Source organism: Octopus bimaculoides, chromosome 1, assembly GCF_046866305.1.
Source record: "Octopus bimaculoides isolate indiv1 chromosome 1, ASM4686630v1, whole genome shotgun sequence".
In the NCBI taxonomy this organism is placed as follows: domain Eukaryota; kingdom Metazoa; phylum Mollusca; class Cephalopoda; order Octopoda; family Octopodidae; genus Octopus; species Octopus bimaculoides.
Window position 1 is genome coordinate 101,907,366 of NC_142928.1, and position 23,025 is coordinate 101,930,390.

Here is a 23,025-nt window from a genome sequence, read left to right on the forward strand (position 1 = left end):
GCTTGAATGCCTTCGATCGTAGACTTACCTAAGAATCCAACAATTCAGCTGCCCAGTCAGCGGGTTTCTGCGTCTGCAATACATTTAGTTATTCTAAAAATCAGTTAAGGGAAATATATAGTTTAGTCCTCAGATCATTCATAGCTGAACAGACTTAAGGTTATAGGTGTTTCATCTATCACTATTTCGACTTTCTTTTTAAGACGGCAATCTGAGGGAAATTCCTCTTCTGTTTTTAGATGTTAGACGACAATATAAAAGCTCCCTAGTTGGCACGTAAAAAAAACAGTACATTAGAACAAATCACATCACCTCTCTCTCTCTCTCTCTCTCTCTCTCTCTCTCTCTCTCTCTCTCTCTCTCTCTCTCTCTCTCTCTCTCTCTCTCTTACTAAGTGTTCTCTGAATTCTTTGTCTCATATTTTTCCCATTTCAAAAAAAAAAAAAATTATTCCTACACACTCTTTAGTCAGATTCTTCCTGTTTGCCAACTAATTTTTCAGTCAAATAAATAATTCAATCCATTACTTAGTTCTGGAGATACAGTAAACAGAAAAGATGAAGAAAAGAACGCTATCGTCTAAATAAATACAATAATGTCAGCCGATACTCTGGCACTTTGAGTCGTCTGCTCTCTAATGGCGGTGAAGTGTCAAATCTGAGACCTTAATCCCTTCTTAATCGACCGCAGAATATATTTATCAGCTCATACATTTGAAGAATTGTTTCTGGTCTTGTTTCGTTCGTCGTTTCCTCTCTCGTATTTTAACACTGATACTTCTTCATTTAATGCCATAACTTTTATGAATACTGTTGTTGTTTTCGTTCTTTGCTTATGGTAACTTTACTTTTAATTGTTGTGGTTCTATGACTGTTTTTTTGTAATGTCTTTTTTTTTAATGCTAGAACATTCGTTATAATTGTTAGCTGTTGTTTCTGTAGTTCTACCCATCTTTGATCTTTAATTTTTGATTATTTTTTAGTTTCTGACACGCGTGTTCCATACGCTAACATACGGACATGCAAATATATTGGATAGCTACAAACGACAGATGGATGTTTCTATGTGTATGTATGTATGTATGCATGCATGTATGTGCGTCTGTGTATCTGTGTGTGTCTGTGTGTATGCATATATGTATGTATGTATTTATTTATATACAGTAATCCCTCGACTATTGCGGGTGTTACGTTCCAAAAACACCCGCGATAGGTGAAAATCTGCGACGTAGAAACAGTACTTTATTTTTTTAATATTATTTTTATAATTTGTATATATATTTTTATCGTAAATGCGAAACAACAACACGGAGGAATCGACATAAGTTTAAATAATAAACCGCGATAGGTGAACCGCGATAGGTGAACCGCGATAGGTGAACCATGATAGGTGAACCGCGATATGGCGAGTGATTACCGTATATATTAACTTAAATTGTTTTTTTATAATTGACAAAAGAACAAACGTTAATATATATTTATATGTATATGTATATATATATTTATACGTGTGTATGTATGTAATGCTTATGAATGTGTGTAGGTGTGTATTTTTGTGTGTACGCGTATATATATGTATGTATATACACACACACACACACATACACAGTGCCTGTGTGGTAAGAAGCTTGCTTCCCAACCACATGGTCCCAGGTTCACTCCCACTGCATAATACCTTGGGCAAGTGTCTTCTCGGACCGAGATATTGCATAAGTTTTATTCCCGGGTTTATTCAGTAAGGAAAATAAGAATAATTAATGATGGACTACCGCCATTTTTCGCATATTGCTTTGATAACACTAAACTAAACAACGTCGTTTTGTGTTGAAGAACCGTTTACAGTTTGTGGAATGTGTGCCATTGTTTACACTTAGCGTTTACTTAAGAGCATTTCAATTGCTATAGATTTGTCATTCGACAAATTTGCAAATAGAGTATATGTTACATTAGAGTCGTCACTCCTTCACTAGAAATTAAAGCAATGTAAATGAGACGGTTATATTCTGTAATTCTCGAATTTCCGAGTTCAGTGAATTCGATCAAAAAGACTGCAACATGCATTCATATGCAGCACATACATACATACACATGCATAGATATATATGTACAAATGCATTCATACACAAGGGTCATCATATCTTCAGCAGATAGCAGGACAATAAATACCGAATGCCCAACTATTTGTAACTAAATTGCAAAATTAAGATATTAAAATTTTAAACTCATTTATCTATGTACGTAAGTACGGATGCATAGGTATCGCCACATACATACATACATACATACATACACACATACATACACACATGCATACATACATATACACACTCAAACATTATACACACACACATACATACAGAGAGATAGATAGATAGATAGATAGATAGATACAAACATACATACATACATGCATACATACACACACACACATACATACATACATACATACATACACACAGGCATACATACATACATATATACACACATACACACATACATACATACATACATACATACACACATACACACACATACATATATACATACATACATACATACATGCATACATACATGCAAACATACATACATACATACACACACACATACATACATACATACACACATACACACATACACACACACATACATACATACATACATACATGCATACATACATACATACATACATACATGCATACATACATGCAAACATACATACATACATACATGCATACATACATGCAAACATACATACATACATACACACATACACACATACACACACACATACATACATACATACATACATGCATACATACATACATACATACATACATGCAAACATACATACATACATACATACATACATACATACATACATACATACATACATACATACATACATACATACATACATATATACATATGCGCAGGTGTGTGTAACTGTTTTTGATTGGGTGTTCACTTACCTGATCTAATGTTTTGTTGCTTTTTTTCTGATGTATTTTTTTTTTTTTTTTCCTTATTTCAATATCGTCCATCAATAAAAATCGCATTTGAAAAGGGATATAATCTCTGGATGAAATGAAATACCGGTGGTTATGTTGAGAAGGTAGCGGCAAGAGGAATACCATGATTAGCTCTGAGCAGATATAAACTTCTCTCAATTAAATTTCTACTGTCCTCATGATATGAGTTGAGGTGAAACGATACTGGATACTTACAGGCTACCGATTTAGGCCATTTTGCAATCTTGCAGTGTTTTTAAGACATCTTATGGAGTGACTGAAACTGCTACTATGTGAACCAGTCTGTATAAACGACTCGGTCTGCTTTGTTGTTATTTGATTACTTGTTCGATTTGAATCCTTTTTCGATATCATTTGTTATGGTGCCATACTAACAGTCCAAACTATAGCTATGACTAGGTGGGTGTATTGACACTACCCAATGTGATATTCTTGAAGAAGGCAACACTATTAGACCAAATTTTTTCACAGATGAAGAGCTCAAATTTGGGTGGCTTAGTCCCAGGTCAACACTGAGAGGACAAACCTATGATCAAAGACATTCCAGTCATGACCATCACATCTGATGTGACTTTTCTTTTTCTAAGTCGACAGGGTGTGGTATCAGGGAGATTTAGCTGTTGTTTTATATGATCCACTGACCATGTAGTGGCTCCCTTACTGGATGGTGAAATTTTAAGGTTTATATTTTACCTTTTATCTTCTACTTGTTTCAATCACTGGACTGCGGCCTTGCTGGAGCAATACCTTGAAGGATTTAGTTGAATGAATTGACCCCAGTACTTTTTATTTTTAAGCCTGGTACTTATTCTATCATTCTCTTCTTCACCGAACCACTAAGTTACGGGACATGAAGAAACCAACACCAGTTGTCAAGCGGTGGTGTAATACAGACACAAACACAAAGGCATATATATATTCGACAGACTTCTTTCAGTTTCCTTCTACCAGATCCATTCGCAAGGCTCTTGTCGGCTTGGAGCTAACGTAGAAGACATGCCCTAGGAGTCATGCAGTGGGACTGAATCTGAAATCATGTGATTGGCAAGCAAGCAAGCTTCTTACCACATAGATATGCCTGCACCAGAAGACAAAATTATATTGCTGTGACACTGTTTTTGTTTTCTTTTTAAAGAAAAAGCAGGGACAGAAAGAGAGACGAGGGGTAGATTAGAGGGATGTGATATGCTTACAAACGGGAATGAAAATGGTGGTTTATTTTCACTCAGACTCCATATATTTTCATTATCAATGTATGAAATAAAATATCACACGATACATGCTAATATTTAGAATTGAATTAAGACGGATAGCTAGCAGAATCTTTAGCATGCCGTACTAGCAGAATCATTAGCATTAGATACTTAGATAGGTTTAGGCCTCATTGGTCCAGACCATAGCTAACTTAATAGCACCACATGGAAAAGACATTTAGTAATGTAATTTTGTATATTTATTTTTAGGCACCATTGCCCATTCGATTAAAGAGTTGTTGTTTGCAGCAGCATATCCGGGTGTTGGTGGTTTATCTGGAATTTGCTGGAGATATTCATTCAGGAACTTTTTGAAGGTTATGAAATCTTTTTCCTCCTTTATATGTTTTGGAATGGAGTTAAAAAGAGCAGGTCCAGTTGAGGAGAAGTAATTCTGTCTTAGTGTTGTGATGTGCTGAGAGCACGACTTCTGTAGAGGACGCATGGCACGGGGACCAAGCCTTGGGTGGATTTTAAAATGATACCGATATCGTTGGGCAATACTGTCGGAACAATTTCCACATCATACAAATAATAAAGCGCTCTCGGCAGCGCTGGAAAGAATACAGTTTGAGATTCACGAGTCGATCCCAGTAATTAAGACCAAACATGACATCAATCTTTTTGTAATTGATCACTGGGGTGCTTCAAGCTTTTTAATATTCTGGCTCGTGTAGGGAGACCATAGTGGACAACAGTATTCAAGGTGAGGGCAGGCGAAGGTAGAAAAAAGAAGGATAATGGTTGGAGCATCTCTAGACTGGAAAGTCCTGAGGATCCAGGATGATGCCCTGCGGGCCATGTCGACTTTCTTGTTTATGGGGACATTCCAACTTAAGTTATCGTTGACAGTCACACCGAGGTCCCTAGCGGTGCTTGATGCTGTGAGGTGTTCGCTTAAAGGAAAAATAAAAATAGTAAATAATAACAGTAAATATAGGTAATGAATATAGACAATAATACCAAATAAGGATAGAAATAAAGAAAATATTCAAAATATTAACTTCCGTGGTGTATTGAACGGTAGTAGACAATGATACTCGTATATGTTACAATGTTGAAATAAAGTGAAATATTGTGTGTGTTTGTTAATAGGAATATTGTGTACTTACGACTAATTATCATTATCGTTATAGTACTATATCTTTCATAATACGTACTCACAGTACAAAAACATAGCTTTCACTGGAATTAAAGCTTTGTCGTCTTTGAGAAGGAAAAATTTTCAGTTTAGTCTTGTCTGTCATAACGTTCTGAGTTCCAATTTCGCCGAGGTCTACTTTGCCTTTCATCTATTCGTGGGTTGAGAGAACAAGTACTTGGGGTCGATATAATCAAATTACCCCTCTCCTAATCCTAGGGTCAGTGTAATCGACTTACCCCTCTCCTAAAACTTATGGCCTTGTACCAAAATTTAAAACCAATGTTTTGAATAAGACTGAGGGCTGGGTTAACGTTAAAATTGCCCTGTCACGAGTATTTCCTCGTATTCCACACTTTACCCAATATAGAATACCAATCGAATATTGATGTCGCTTTTATCATTCCCAAAATATGTCACCGTGTGTCGAAGTTAGAAATCGGTATTTGATACATTTCTTATAACAAAACAACATCAACGTAATTCATAAAGGACATGCCTTTTGCACGTGGAAAACCTTACCATTGTTCTGTCACTATACGTATAGACTCATATTATATTTGCCTACGTATCTGTATAATATGTAAATATATGAGTGCTTGTTAGTGGAAGGATATACATATACATACATACATACATACATACATACATATATATATATATATATATATGTGTGTGTGTGTGTGTGTGTGTGTGTGTGTGTGTGTGTGTGTGTGTGTGTGTGTGTGTGTGTGTGTGTGTATATATATATATATATATTTGTTTTGCAAGATTTTTAATGTGAAATCGTGTGTTGAAACAGATGTTGTTGTACTTGGGGATGGTCATATTGCCAGTTTAGCCAATAAAAACACACGCACTGTATATTTGGTGTTAATTTGCTTCAGCTTTATATTACATTAATCTTAATCTTATTTCGACCAGAGTTCTTTCGTCACACTTCTGTGACCTCATCAGTGGTCCTTTGTTTCCTTCTTTCTTATGTGCGTCTCACCTTGCTAACTATCAGCCATTTTGTATTTTGTATTCCTATTGTATGTGTCTACGCATGCGTGTCCTTCAATGTGTCTGTGTCTTTTATAAGTGCATGTGTGTATGGGGAGTGTCTGTATCACCTATATTCTCTGTTAATACGTGTTCGTTTGTATTTGTTTTTATTTATTTATTTGTTCATGTGTGTGTGTGTGTTTTTGTTTTTTTGTTTTTTTTTGTGTTTAATTAAATTTTGTTAACGTATGTAGTATTTAATTCCATTTGTTTATCTATGTATTGTATTATACTTTGTTCATATTATTATTGGTTTATGGGTAACATGTTGTCACATGCTGTGGTTTGTGGTTTGTTAGTGGTGTGTGTTAGTGTTCCATTCTAGTTTCCTATTCAGGCTAGGTTTCTCTTCTATTATGCGTGTAGCTTCAGTAATTTGTCTCAGTGCTGCATCACTGCTATGTGTAGATAAGATTTTAATTTCTATGTTGTTGATTGAGTCTCTATGTTCTTGCTCAGCGTGCTGGTACAGAACTGATGAGTTCTTCCCTTCCTTAAGTTCCCTCCAATGTTCGTTTGCCCGCTCCCCTATGCTCCTTGCTGTTTCGCCTACATATGTCATTGTCTTATTTCTGCATCGTCCCTCTGTACATCTTATACTATAGACCACATTTCTGGTTTTGCAGTTCGTTTGTGGGCTAAATCTACATACGATACAGTTCCTATCAGTGCAGGGGGTTCTACTGAAAGGGTATGTTCTACTGATAAGGGATTTAATAGGGTTGCCTGGCCTTTCAACAACCTTAATTCTTAGCTTAAGTTTGTCTAGGGCCCTTCTAAAGCGGTACGCCAGTTCGCCTCTAGGGGTGGTGTCGACGAACATGACGCTCTGGTACTTGTGGCTATCGTACCATGAGCTTGCCTTCCCCATTTTCTTCTTAGTCCTTTCTATGGTGTTCCATGATTTGCTCCTATAGAGTGGGCAAATCCCATTCCTATCGTTGCGTTTGATTGTTTCAAACTTCTTCATAGCTCCTTTGTATACCCTGATCCTTTCTTTATGGCTGCCATCAATATGTTGAATTTGGCATTGTCCGCAATAGCCGAGTTCCGGTGGATCAGGTATTTGGAGGCCATAGGTTTTGTATAGTGTGAATGGAGGATTCTGGTTTTATTGTTCTTAGTTTCTACAGAATTAAAGAGACATATACAACATTTCGTCCACCGCATGCAGTTCTCAGGTTACAGCCATAAAGAAAGGGTCAGGGTATACAAAGGAGCTATGAAGAAGTTTGAAACAATCAAACGCAACGATAGGAATGGGATTTGCCCACTCTATAGGAGCAAATCATGAAACACCATAGAAAGGACTAAGAAGGAAATAGGGAAGGAAAGCTCATGGTACGATAGCCACAAGTACCAGAGCGTCATGTTCGTCGACAGCACCTCTAGAGGCGAACTGGCGTACCGCTTTAGAAGGGCCCTAGACAAACTTAAGCTAAGAATTAAGGTAAAGTAAAGTAAACCGATTACCATCGGTTTTCACTATCGGTTTGATCAACTGTTTAATCAACTGAGAATTTCAGAAATGCGTAACCATAAACTAACTGAATTCTTCGTGCAAAATCAGCGTGACAATGTGTGACAAGTCTTCCCTTTTGTATTAATTATAAGTATAGTCCATCCGGCCGGTTTCCTTTCAGTTTTTTCTCTACCTAATTCACTCCCAAAAACGTAGGTCAATACAAGGCTATCGCAAAAGACACTTGATCAAGATGCCGCGCTGTGAGATCGAACCTAGGACCTCATAATCTCGAAATCAACATTTTGACCATTCTTCTAAGCTTATGTTCACATAGAACCACGTATATAATCCTTTCTACTATAGGCACAAGGCCTGAAATTTGGTGGGAGGGGAATAGTCGATTACATCGACCCCGGTGTTTCACTGGTACTTAATTTATCGACTCCGAAAGGATGAAGGGTAAAGTCGACCTCAGCAGAATTTGAACTCAGAACGTAGCAGCAGACGAAATACCGCTAAACATTTCACCCGGCGTACTAACGATTCTGCCAGCTCGCCACCTTAAAGCACGTATATAATACACACGTTCGCGTGTGTTTGTGCATTATCATATACGTATATACATACATACATACATACATACATACATACATACATACATACATACATACACGTATACATACAGACGTGGGGGGGGGGGGGTGCACACACAATTAACCGATACAATAGATTAGGGACTTGCAGGGCGTTATCGATAACAACCTGGTCGGCAGCACCTGGTACCAGTGAAATTGTCACCCTAGAATTTCATCGTTAACTGCACTGACTGCCGTGACATTATCTATAATGCAATCTTCTCTATCGTTCCTCTTTTAGCAATCACCATTTCCATCTGCATGATTTATTGACATTATTATTGTCGTCCTTTTTCGTCTTGTTATCGTAGTATTTGTCTTTGGTTTATTTGCAGAGGTTTAGAGGACCTTTATTTATTTATTTATTGATGTATTTATTTATTTTATTTTTGAATTATCTATCACCTTAAATCTTACTGTGTTCAATGTCGCTTTTCTTACATGCGGTTTCAATAAAATGCGTTCCAGTCAAGTACTTGGGTCGATAAAACGACTTTTAGCTTTCTAAAAATGTGTGATTTTGTACTTAAGTTAGAAATATTGGAAAATAGTGGTTAGTAGAAGCAATAGAATAACATGTAAAATAAAAAAAAAAGCTTTGTGCCGCTGAATTACTTCTGTTTATTCTCTAGGATCAAACCTTACCCCGTTTTACCTTTTTTGTTTTTACTAGTTCTTATAATCTCAGCTCAAACTCCGTTAAGACAGGATTTGAATTTCATGTTTCCGATATTGATAAAATAGTGTATCAGTCATATCTGAAACGATATAATCCATTAAATCTGATGCGAGGAAAAGTATACTTCAGATTCACCATTCCAGTTAAACGTTTCAATGGCAAACGCAGTGCGCACCGGTCCAAACCATAAGAAAAAGCAAACGATAAAGCAATTGTTGTTTCAAGATGTCATTATCACTTGTCTCACCTCACTAGAGTTACACCAATAGCCGTGCAAAATATGAGAGGTTTTTCTGTCGCATCCTACATTTTCTTACAAAATCTGTGACCTTGTATTTATGTTAGAAATCAGCTGGCAGAATCGTCAGCACATCGGGCAAAATGCTTAGCAGCATTTCGACAGTCTTAATGTTTTCAGTTCAAACCCTGCCGAGGTCGACTTTATCTTTCATCCTTTCGGGGTCAATAAAATAAGTACTAATTGAGCACTGGGGTCGGTATAATCGACTTATCATCTCCATAAACTTGCAGGTTTTGTGCCAAAATTTGTAACCAAAATCCGTTTTCAATGTAGCGAGCTAGGAGAATCGTTATCGTACTGAGCGAAATGCTTAGCGGAATTTCATCCGTCTTTACGTTCTGACTTCAAATTCCGTCGAGGTTGACTTTGCCTTTCATCCCTTTCAGGGTCGATAAAATAAGTACCAGTTGAACACTGAGGTCAATGTAATCGACTAGTCCCCTTCCCCAAAATTGCTGGCTTTGTTCCAAAATTTGAAACCTTTTATTATTATTATTATTATTATTATTATTATTATTATTATTATTATTATTATTCAGTAGTTTTATTTTTATAACGTGCTTTCACTTCACTACCGAGCGCAGCTCTGTGTGCCTTGGGTATGTGCTGTGGTTTGCTGTGATGCTCTTATGGTTACTGTATTGAAAGTGTTTTGCGTAGGATGTATGCAGTTATTATTATTATTATTATTATTATTATTATTATTATTATTATTATTATTATTATTATTATTATTATTAACAACAGCAAGAACAGATGGTGCAATGGAATATAATATATATACACATTGTGGATACACGAGTGCATGCACACATATTGACACTTGTAAATGTTTACAATGAAAGGCGTAAACACCAATTCACACTTATTTAAGTATTGAAGCTGCACATATCCTATATCAGCCAGCAAAGGACTAAACAACAAGCAGACTGTTACACCGCATGCTTGATATATTTAGTCACGCATGCATTCGGTACGCCTACAGTTGACACCACTTGACGCTGTCAATGAGGGCCCCTCAACGTGATTGCTCGATCCGCTAGAAATACCAACCAAATCTTTCTCAAATTACACCCTATCTTCTCAAAAATGGAAAAGCCACATTATACTAACTAATATACTGTCTGAAAACAAAAACCGAGATGGTCGTGGCTGGAATGACTTTCAGCATTTTTGCGTGATTCATTTAGAGTGGAACTGACTTGTTACTAATCCAGTGTTTCTCATTATAGGACTAGATCCTCCCGAGGGAGGGTCTATGCCCATAGCCCCTCATGAGAAATACTTATATAAATTCGATTTTCGGTTTAGCCTTTTCCTTTCATTTACATCTCATACCTGCAATTTTGAACCGCATTTAACTGCCCAGAAATGAATTATCTCCCTTGTATTGACTTGACCATTACACACTGTTGCAAACGGAACATTTGGTAGTAACTAATCGTCTTAAGGTCACATTTTTAAAGTGATAAATATCTACATCAGCTATAGATGCTTGGCACTTTCCATGTTGATTAGCTTAAACTTTCCGCTCCACTTTTCAATCCGCACAATTGAGGAGGTGGACTGTAAGATCGAAAAGGTAATTGTACGCCATGTTTAATAACCTTAACTTTTAACACTTTAAATTTTACAATATCATGGCGAAGAAAGAAGAATTAGATGGATGCCTACTATATTTTGCCTTCTCGGTAATAAAGAAGAGGAAGTGCCAAAAGAATTGTGGTTGGGATAGGGATTCGATTTCTATCAGATTGGCCGATCACGTAGAGGCACACTCGTTGTCTCGTAAGAATGACGTAGCGAATGATGTTCTAGTTAATGATGTTGTTACTTAGCCCCTGGTCAGTCCTGATTGAGCAGACCTAAGATCAAAGACAGTCAGAACATAGGTATCGACCTTATTTTATTATTTTTTTAAATATATTTATTTAGGGTTTTAGAGTTATATCTACTATTTCTAGCAGCTCGAATGACCACATAGAGAGTGCTAGTGGTGGTGGTGGTGGTAGTGGTGGTGGGAGTGGTGGTGGTGGTGGGAGGTGCTTTGACGGGTGCACCAGCTTGATAACTTAGGTATATCCGGCTCATACACTATCTGCAAATCAGTTTACCGTCTGAGAATACGGAAAGCTGTCACAGATAGGATCTCTCAACAACATACACACCCAGGTCTAACACACAAATACAAACACATACAGTAACACATACGCACACATATATGTATACACACACTCACACACACATAAATTCAAGTTTTCAAGATCTAAATCAGGCAGTATTCTACACTTGCATCAATGATCACTGCACCTTTCTGATAGCTGCATTGATATAGAATAGTTGATGCATACATGAAGGTAAATACATACATACATACATACATGTCTGTATCTATGTATGCATATATGTGTGCATGATGTAGGCATGAATGTTATGTATGTATGTGCGTGTGGGTGCGTGGGTGCGGGTGCGTGTGTGTGTGTGTGTGTGTGTGTGTGTGTGTGTGTGTGTGTGTGTGTGTGTGTGTGTGTGTGTGTGTGTGCACGTGAACTTGTGAGTGCTACTGATGGCGTATAAACCAGTACAACCTGTTGCATGGTCCGGTCGTTGGTGACTAACCAGCACTCCCACCCAGCTTGCCTGGTGAGGAGGGTAGTGCAAAAACTTAGCAAGACAAGACCAAAACCTAACAAAGGGATGTATGAATCCCGGGTATGGTCAACGACTATCTAGCACAACGACGCACAAAAGGGTACGTACAACAGCGAAACCGCCAAACTCGAGCTTTAGTGTTCACCACAAACATAAATATCAGTTTGGTTGTTGTTGTTGTTGGCACTCCGTCGCTTACGACGACGAGGGTTCCAGTTGATCCTCTCAACGGAACAGCCTGCTGGTGAAATTAACGTGCAAGTGGCTGAGCATTCCACAGACACGTGTACCCTTAACGTAGTTCTCGGGGATATTCAGCGTGACACAGTGTGACAAGGCTGACCCTTTGAATTACAGGCACAACAGAAACAGGAAGTAAGAGTGAGAGAAAGTTGTGGTGAAAGAGTACAGCAGGGTTCGCCACCATCCCCTGCCGGAGCCTCGTGGAGCTTTAGGTGTTTTCGCTCAATAAACACTCACAACGCCCGGTCTGGGAATCGAAACCGCGATCCTATGACCGCGAGTCCGCTGCCCTAACCACTGGGCCATTGCGCCTCCTATCAGTTTGGTATCTAGCAGAGATAACTCATCTCATAGCTGACAGCTGACTCAGTACCACATCAATTAAAGTTTCTTGGCTGTAGATCACGTCCACATCATCAAATATTCGGAATCAGAATGAAGAGAACATAAGAACTATTTTAAATGGTTTTTAGACGAGAGTATTTAGGCCGCCGCTAGTCACTTCCAGCCACATCAGTTTTTGCATTGGATTCTATATACATGGCATCAGTTAATGGTAGGCTGTGGTATTTCAGCGACAACAGTTACTAATGAGGTAATATCAGGTGGAAAATGAGTTTGCGAGGGTGGTATATTCGAGTTATCAGCGGCCAAAAGCCTGAAGATCGTCAACAAGGCGTACTTTAGGTGGCAACAAGAGCATAGAGCAACTTTCCTATTGATGGATACTGCGTGGTGGTAGAGACTCATGGCTGGTTACTGACATATTTTTCCACTTTGTATGGATATTTTATCCTGTCTCTGCAGTACTATCAGCGTTTGTGCGTTTGAAAATATATTATCATACACACACACACACACACACGCACACAAATACATGCATACATACATACATGCATACATACATACATACATACATACATGCATACATACATACATACATACATACATACATACGTACATACATGAATACATACATATACATAAACAGTGATGTAGACCGCCCCTACCTAAAACGAAAGCAAGGCGGAAGAGGCTTAACATCAATCTAAAATGCCTTTGAATGTCACATCATATCCCTTCGGCAACATCTTTTAACCACCAAATGTCGAAGTGCATCCCTTGATCAAGTTTGCATGCATGAGGTTGATAACATCATAAGAGTTGGAAGGTAGCTCCTTGAGCAACACTCTTTGTCTGATAAACTAGAATAAATGTCCAAAGAAGTCGCACGACTTTACCGCAATGTATCATCAGATGAAAGGATGAGCCTATATGAGCAGAAGACTATGCATGGATATGTTACTAGAAAGCTCCGTGATGATAGTAACATCGATCATCAAAGCAGTTTATCATGGACCAATAGCCGGATTACTACCTCCTACTTTGAAGGGTATGCGTTTGCAATCCAGGAACAGGAAATATCAACCAAATACCTGATGCACAAAATGGATAGAGATGCAGGTAAAGACGTGAAGTGTGACAACTGGTGCAGACTTTGTGAAGTTCACTCTGAAGATATCACCCACATCATAAGCAGTTGTCCGAAAATATCATGGTATTATCTACCGATGAGACATGACGTTGTAGCTAGGGCACTCTATAATTCCATCACTGGAACTGTAAAAATCTGTAAAACTTTCCAGAAGTTTATCATTTAAATATATATGTACATGTCTAGATATGCAGCTATATGCACGAGAATACATACATAAAACATTCAAATCTGCACATACATACATACATACATACATACATACATACATACATACATACAAAAATAACCTGTTGATGTTGAAATTCCAATGAAGGAGCCTTGGATCTAGGTTAGAAACCGGTTCTTTCTCTATTGGCAGAAATCTTGAAATAAACTGAATAATGACACACATGTATACATCCATCCATCCATACATACATACATACATACATACATACATACATAGTATTATCTGCCGATGAGACATGATGTTGTAGCCAAAACACTGTATAATGTCGTAGCTAAGATACTGTATAATGAGATCCATAAGGCGAAAGAAATAAGAACCCACACTATGGTAGAAGCCATAGCCACTCATAATAAGGAGTATTGGTGGAATATCCCAATGAAAGCCTCAATCAAATGTGAAAATAACAGACCTGACATAGAGATTTGGGATAGAGAAGAGAAACTGTATAGTTGTGGAAGTCAGTTGCCCTGCGGATGTTAAGATAAAACTATAGATCAGCAAGAAAGAAAATACCTACGCTGAACTATTGAGGAATCTGCAGTTACTTTATCCAGATTACAAGTTCAGGTTTATACCTGTAATTATTGGAGCCCTGGGGTATGTAACACACTGCCTAAGTACCAATTTTCAGGAATAAGTCTTCTCAAAACCAGAAAGAAGAAAGCTGATTCGAAAACTACAGATCGAAGCCATAACTGGAACTGTGAAAACCTGTAAAACTTTCCAGAAGTTTATCATTTAAGTATATATGAGCTTGCCTAGACATGCAACTATAAGCATGAGAGTAAAACATTAAACAAAACATACAAATCTGCACATACACTGACTCCAAATGCTGCACATATAAATGAATACGTGCAAAAATACCCTGTTGATGGTGTTGAAATTCCAATGAAGGAACCTTGGATCTAAGTTAGAAACCGGTTCTTTCTCTATTGGCAAGATTTTTAAAAATAAAACTGAATAATGACATACATATTTCGCCCGAGATTTGCAGCATCGTGAAACTCGAGTTGTAAAACAAACTCTCACATACAATTTTAATTTAAAAAACAACTATATATACATATATGTAAGTATGCATGTATGTAAGTGTCTTCTATTTTTTTTAATTATCATAAATCTTCCACTGAGGAGGGAACCGGTTTCCAACAAAAATACAAGGCTCCATCTTTGGAATGTAGTTAACACAGAATGTAGTTAACACAGACAAAAAACTTGAGAAAAGCCTTGCATATTTTTACGGTTCCATTCACAGATTGCACTTGTAATGTACGAATTAGCCAGTCGATTTCTCTTTCTGAAAATCCTAGTTTATCCAGATTTTCCTTTAAGCATTTACTAACATAACCTAGTGCTCCAATTATTGTTAGTCTGAATATGAATTCATAGTCTGGATATAGAAGCTGGAGGTTTCGAAGCAGTTGTCCATAGATATCCTCTTTTTCTTTAATTTTCAAAGAGATATTTATATCTGCAGGGCAGCTGACCTCTATGATAGTACATACCATTGCCCCCTCAGTCCCAAACAACAACATGCGGCCTGTTTTGTTTACATTTGACAGAAGTTTTGATTGGAATCTTCCACCAGTATTCTTTAAGTTGGTGTTTATTGCATAACAGGGAATTTCTAAGTTTATTTCAGGACAGACGTGCGGTCGTCGGATCGCGGTTTCGATTGTGAGTGTTTATTGACGAGTGTTTATTAACGTTGTGAGTGTTTATTGAGCGAAAACACCTAGGGCTTCACGAGGCTCCGGCAGGGCATGATGGCGAACCTTGCTGTACTCTTCCACCACAACTTTCTCTCACTCTTTCTTCCTGTTTCTGTTGTACCTGTATTTCAAAGGACCAGCCTTGTCACACTCTGTGTCACGTTGAATCTCCCCGAGAAATCATGTACTTTACCTCTTCTTTCTAGCATGTCCGAAGTGACATTTCTGTCCCCCCACCCTTATTCTTTTCCTAAACTTCTTCCGATTCCTATGTTTGCGATACAGGAGATTAGGATTTCCCCCACAAAACACGTTCTCAATATTTTAATGTCGTTTACTTGTTGTTTCTAACATGTCGAGTTTTCTGGCGGTGGTCTGGTATTTTTTAAGTCTTCTATTTCAGTAGAATTCTACGCATGCGGAAAAACATCAGACAAAAGTTAAAGATTGAGAGATTTTAGCTTTTTGGAAGCTGGTAGGTGATGGGTGGGCAAGGTAGGGGAAGGAGCATTGAGTGTTTTTTTAAGAAAAATTAAACTATATATGATATGTATATATATATATGTGTGTGTGTGTGTGTGTGTGTGTGTGTGTGTGTGTGTGTGTGTATATATATATATATATATATATGTATATATATGTATGTATGTATGTATGTATGTATGTATACATATATATTAATGCATATGTGTGTATGTGTGAGTAGATCACAACAGTGCCTTTTCTTTAGACGGTAGTGGTAAGCAACTTAGTTCTCCCTAGTGTAGGCAATGTTAAAAGGACTGAAGACCGACACTTTGCTCTTGAAACAAGCTTTCATCAGTGTCATCAGAGCATAATTGCCGAGAAAGCTAAGACTGGAGAAAGAGATTCTGCCCTACAGTAAATTTGTTGAAAGGTGGTTGAGAGTGGTGAAAACACCCTGGGTTAATAGGCCTAGAATTGTGATACTACTACTACTACTACCACTACTACTAGTACCACTACTACTACTACTACTACTACTACTACTACTACTACTACTACTACTACTACTACCACTAGCACTACTACTACTACTACTAATAATAATAATAATAATAATAATAATAATAATAATAATGATGATGTTGATGATGATGATGATGATGATGATGATGATGATGATGATGATGATGATGATGATGATGAAATTGTAGCATACAGTGCTCAGGTGCACTACAGCTAAAAAAAAAAAGGTATTAGGTGTAATGTTGGTGAATTTCAGGAAGCATGGAAGTTGTGAATGATGTAGTGTCTTGACAGCTAACGACTGATGCAGGCAGTTTATTCTAGTTTCCAGCAATTCTGAACGTGAAAAAATGTTTCCGAAAGTCATGGGTGTTGTGTTGTTTTTTTATTATTATTTTGGAAGCATGTCCACGAGTGTTTGACAATGATTGTAGGCTGGAGAATACTTGCAAATGATAGTCAAAATAGTCCCGTATTTTAAGGTTTCATTGATCGACATCCTGTGACTGTTCTATTTTTGTATATTGTCGCTTTCCATAACTAATTTTCTTAATCGATTCCGCACAAACTTCTACAGTCTTTGTAATGTGTCCTTCTAAAGCTTCTTCCTCTGTCACTTTTATAGTAGACTAGCAGAAATACCCGGCGTTGCCCGGGTTAAAGAGAATAATGAAATCTAAAAACGCCGTCTAGACTACGCATCATCTTTATATATAGAGATGTATATACACACACGCACCCAAACACACGTATATATATGTATATCAATATAAATATATGAAAGTCAATGAAGTTTCGTAAAAGAAGGTGATCATGTACATACTTTCTTGCTGTTGTGATTATAACACCTCATTGTAAACTATGTTCCTTGTTTTCCCTTGTGGAGCATATACAAATAGGTTTTTTGTTGCTGCCCACTCTTGAGCAGCCAACATACAGTTGTCCATGTGAGAAGCAGGGCTCTTCCAAGAGAAGACCAGCTACAGACAGTGTTTGACCCTGATATTTGTTTATGGACATGGCAAAAGTCACACGAAGGGGGAATTGTAGTCTTCTGAATGTAAAAGGAATGTCTGCTCCTGATGGAGTAAGAGGAATTCTTGGAATAAAGACGTCATCCCCTTTTGCACATCCAGAAAGAATGGTAGCCTCGATAACGTGTGACATCATTTTCTAAATAATGCTCATCTGTTATGTTCGGGTTAAAATTTCATCAACATCAAAAATATATGAACTTTCATGGGAGTTATGGCCGTTATGCAAAGAATATAATTTCCAAATTTCATAAAGATCCATTCAGTACTTTTGACGTAGTTTTGGATAAGAAAACAAATGACTAATGTGTGTGTTTGTGTGCATGTGTATGTGTGTGTGATGGGTGTATATATGTATAGATATATGTATGCATGTATATATGTATATATGTGTACATATTACATGTACATCTATATATATATATACATCTACACATATGTATACATATACATGTATGCATATAGATCTATATATATATATATCTATACATATACGTGTACATCTATATGTATACATATACATCTCTCTCTCTCTCTCTCTCTCTCTCTCTCTCTCTCTCTCTCTCTCTCTCTCTCTCTCTCTCTCTCTCTCTCTCTCTCTCTCTCTCTCTCTCTCTCTTTCTCTCTCTCTCTCTCTCTCTGAAAGTATCTGTCATTACAGTATCGAAATGGTGTACATATACATGTATATGTATACATATACATCTCTCTCTCTCTCTGTCTCTCTCTTTCTCTCTTTCTCTCTGTGAAAGTATCTGTCACTACAGTATCGAAATGTGATTGTTTCAGTTAGTGGAATAGTTTCATTTTTAAAGTGAAAGTATTTGACATGAGTGTTTTTGTTTCACTTTTGACACGTAATACTTAAATAGTGGAGGAGATATTATGTTGCCGTGTGCTCGAACTCTGCAAGAAGTTAATTTTTTTGACTAAAACACAACTGGAACCCTAAGTAAGGCATGTGTAAAATTTGAATGAAATTGGTTGCGTAGTTCTCGAGTTTTAGGGATTCACACAGACAGACAGACACACACACATTCTCATTTTTATATATATAGATAAAGAAACCATTGCCATTATTATTAATGTTCCGCCGAGGTCGACTTTATTTTTCATCCTTTCGGATTCGATAAAATAAATACCAGTGAATTAGCAGGATCGATATAATCGACTTCTACCCACGCCCCACCAAATTTCAGGTCTTGTACCCTATATTAGAAAAAATTAATAATTACTGTTTTCAACAGCTATATGAAAATTTCTACTGCACTACCAGAGTACATGCATGTTCCCGAGGTGCATGGAACATTGTCTTTTGGCAATGCAGATTTGTCTACAAATCAGCTTTACTAATGTTTTGTAGGTACGTGGTATTTCGTTATGCAATCATAATATACTATAAAATATACTAAATGTTTTTATCAGTCAATACTACGTTCTACTGTATTTTGTCAAGGTTTTGTTAAGGTTATTCCTACAGATATTCTATAACAATTATATTAGCATACTTGGCCGAACACCGGTCACATGGAAGGAGAGTAGAGAGGTAGAGGCGGAGGGATAGAAGAATTAAGGAGGGACGAGAAAAAAGAAGATGGACAGAGTGAAGTGAAAGAGGAGGGGAGGGAAGAATGAAGGGAAGACCAGGAAATGTGAGAGAGGGGGAGCGAAAGAAAGAAGAGTGGAAAGAACGAAGTAAGTGTGAAAGGGTTGATCGAAAGAATGAAAGAACGAGAGAATAAGAGAGTCGTACAGAATTTAAATATATATATATATATATGTACTTACACATAAGAGACCATACATACATACATATATATATATACTAGCAGAGCCACCCGGCGTTGCCCGGGAATGAAATTGTTGCTTATTGGTACTTGGAAACTTTTACGATAATTAAAATGGGGTTTAAATGAAAAAACTTCACACAGCGAATATATCACGTTATATACACAGATATACATTGACGCATGTCAGTCGAAAAGTGAAAGTGTAATAGTAATACTTACTTTAACACTCAATGGTTTTACACTTTTGTATATGTCACCGACATACTATTCATGTAAGTGCTTCTTCATATACTATGTTTTCTGTCTTGCCATGTTTATCACTGAGAATGTAGAGGTTCTTTTCATCTCCAACTCTAGAACATCCAACATACAGCTGACCATGTGAGAAGCAAGGTTGAAAGAGGTTAAGTCCCACCACCTTTAGAGATTGACCTTGTGCTTTGTTGATAGACATTGCAAAGGTAAGTTTGACCGGAAACTGCAGTCTCTTGAACTGAAAGGGGAGATCATTTGAAATGAGAGGTATCCTTGGAATGAAGACATTGTCACCCATCATGTTGCCTGTAATTATTGTTGCTTCCAACACATGGGGTATGGCTGTTTTAACAACCAACCTTGTTTCATTGCAGAGTCTGGGTGCATCAAGGTTTCTTAATAGCATTATGGGAGCACCTATTTTCACGATCAGAATGTGTGGTGGAAATCCTGGTGGCTGAAGTGAATTGAGGAACTCCACTGGGTAATGCGTTGCTTGTTCTTGATCAGGGACAGAGTTAATTGATCTGTATGAACATTCAGGTCCTGGAAGCTGAGTTAACAGATTTAAATTCAGCTTGTCTACAGAATCATTCCTTGGTGCCAGAATTGTTCTTTCACATAGCCACTTGTGACTTTTGTAGTTTGTGGCAATGTTTGGAAACAGCTTGCTCTTTAGTTCTTCAAGGGAGGCAGTCATATTGCCACATGGGAGATGATGCAGATTATCTTCTGGATCTTGTGGAAGTTTTCCATTTCCAATGTCAAGTAACTTGTTGGAGAACTGTGCGACTAACGGATCACCATGAATGTGAACGCTTATGTTGGTTGTCAGAGTAAGCTGCTTGACATGTTGCCAGATATATGAGGACTTGATGCAAGCTCTCAGCTCATACGCCCTGGTTCCTCTGGGAACGACAGGCAGCGTTTGCCTGAAGTCACCAGCCATGAGGAGGTTGACACCACCCATGATCTTTTTATTGTTTCTGGAGTCTTGTAGTGTTCTATCAAGCGCTTCAAAGGCTGCCTTATGGGACATTGTTGCCTCATCCCAGACAATGAGTTTGGCATCTGTAAGGAGTTTTGCTAACGCTGTATTCTTTGTTATGTTGCATAAAGGAGATTCATTTTGGATGAGGTTCAGAGGCAGCTTGAATGTTGAATGGGCTGTTCTTCCACCTGTTAGGAGGGTGGCTGCAATTCCAGAGGATGCAACAGCCAGAGCAATCTTCTTCTTCTGTCTCACCTTGGCAAGGAGCAGGTTGATCAATAATGTCTTTCCTGTGCTTCCAGGAGCATCTAAGAAGAAAACCCCACCAGTGTTATTGTCCAGAGATGTAAGAACTTGCCAGTATACCTCCTTTTGATCCTGTACCAGAATTGGTTCCTTTTCATTGACAACTGCTTGCAAACTTTCCATGTTGTATGATGTTTCCCTGATTAGCTCTTGTGCTAATCTGTGTTGAACATCTGTGACAGGAGGAGCTGGAAGACCATAGATTTCAAGTTTGTTTCCACCTAGTGATTGAACCTTGTCGTCTATTAATCTTAATGTCTCATTGAAGATGTCATCATTGAATGTGACATCACCGTCACACTGATATTGAATTCTTTGAAGAATGTCTTCAGAAAGCCCCTCCTTGTATTTGTCCCAAAGTTGATTTGGATTTGACAATCCACAGTTCACCAGCATGATGGAGAAGAGGTTTCTCAGCTGCATAGGAGACTTGCACATTTGTGCCTCTGTCAGAGTGGCATCCCAGTGTGCATCATCTTCCAGAAGACCTCTGAGATGGCAAGCCTGGCAATATGTTTGACATACTGTGTTATCAACCGTTCGTAAGGCCGTAAATGATGTGGGTCCCTTGACATGATGTAATAGAAGCCTTAGATAGTAGCACTCTGAGTAGTTGGGATGGACAACATAGACTCTGCCAAGTGTAACTGATTTCTTGATTCCTGGATGAAATTTGTCACTCAGTAAATCAAAGAGCCAGTATCGAAGGTACCAGAAAAAAAAAACCTCAGCAACAGGGAAACACAAAACCGTACTTCTGTTAGTAAATGATGAAATTACTTACATCAGTAAATGTGAACTTGTTAGCGATTGAAAACGTAAACTTTTATTTTCGAACAGTAACAATTAAAGTGAAAGTGAGGTTGAAGCGAAATTTGTCACTCAGTGAACCAAAGAGCCAGTATCGAAGGTACTAGAAAGAAAAAAACCCTCAGCAACAGGAAAACGCAAAACCGTACTTCTGTTAGTAAATGATGAAATTACTTACATCAGTAAATGTGAACTTGTTAGCGATTGAAAACGTAAACTTTTATTTTCGAACAGTAACGATTGAAGTTAAAGTGATGTTGAATCGAAATTTGTCACTCAGTGAACCAAACAGCAACACAAAACCGTACTTCTGTTAGTAAATTATGAAATTACTTACATCAGTAAATGTGATTAAACTTTTAGTGCGAACAGTAACGATTGAAGTTAAAGTGAAGAAAGAACTATGGCTACCGGAAGTTGACATTGAGGAAGCTTTTTAAAGAAGTGAATCTTAGATATAAAGCAATATTATTTATCTTAATAAAAAAAATCAAATGAAGAGCCTAAGATTTATCCGAGGTCAAATTATTCATGCATCACAAGTATGGAAGTAAATGTTGAAGCAGTTTTCACGTGATAATCGATTACACACACATCTCTGTTTTATATATAGTATAGATAGATATATAGATATATATATATATATATATATATATATATATATACAAAGATATAAATATATACATACATACATATATATATATATATATATGTGTGTGTGTGTGTGTGTGTGTGTGTGTGTGTGTGTGTGTGTGTGTGTGTGTGTGTGTGTGTGTGTGTGTGTGTGTGTGTGTATACAAACATATATATAAATACATAAGGAAAGTGCTAGAAATGAAACTAATATATATATACAAAGTAAAAGTATTAAAACTGAAAGTATTACCGCATTACAATAGAGATGTTATTGTTTCACTTTTGACACATAATACTGAAATAGTGTAAGAGATAAGAGATTACTCC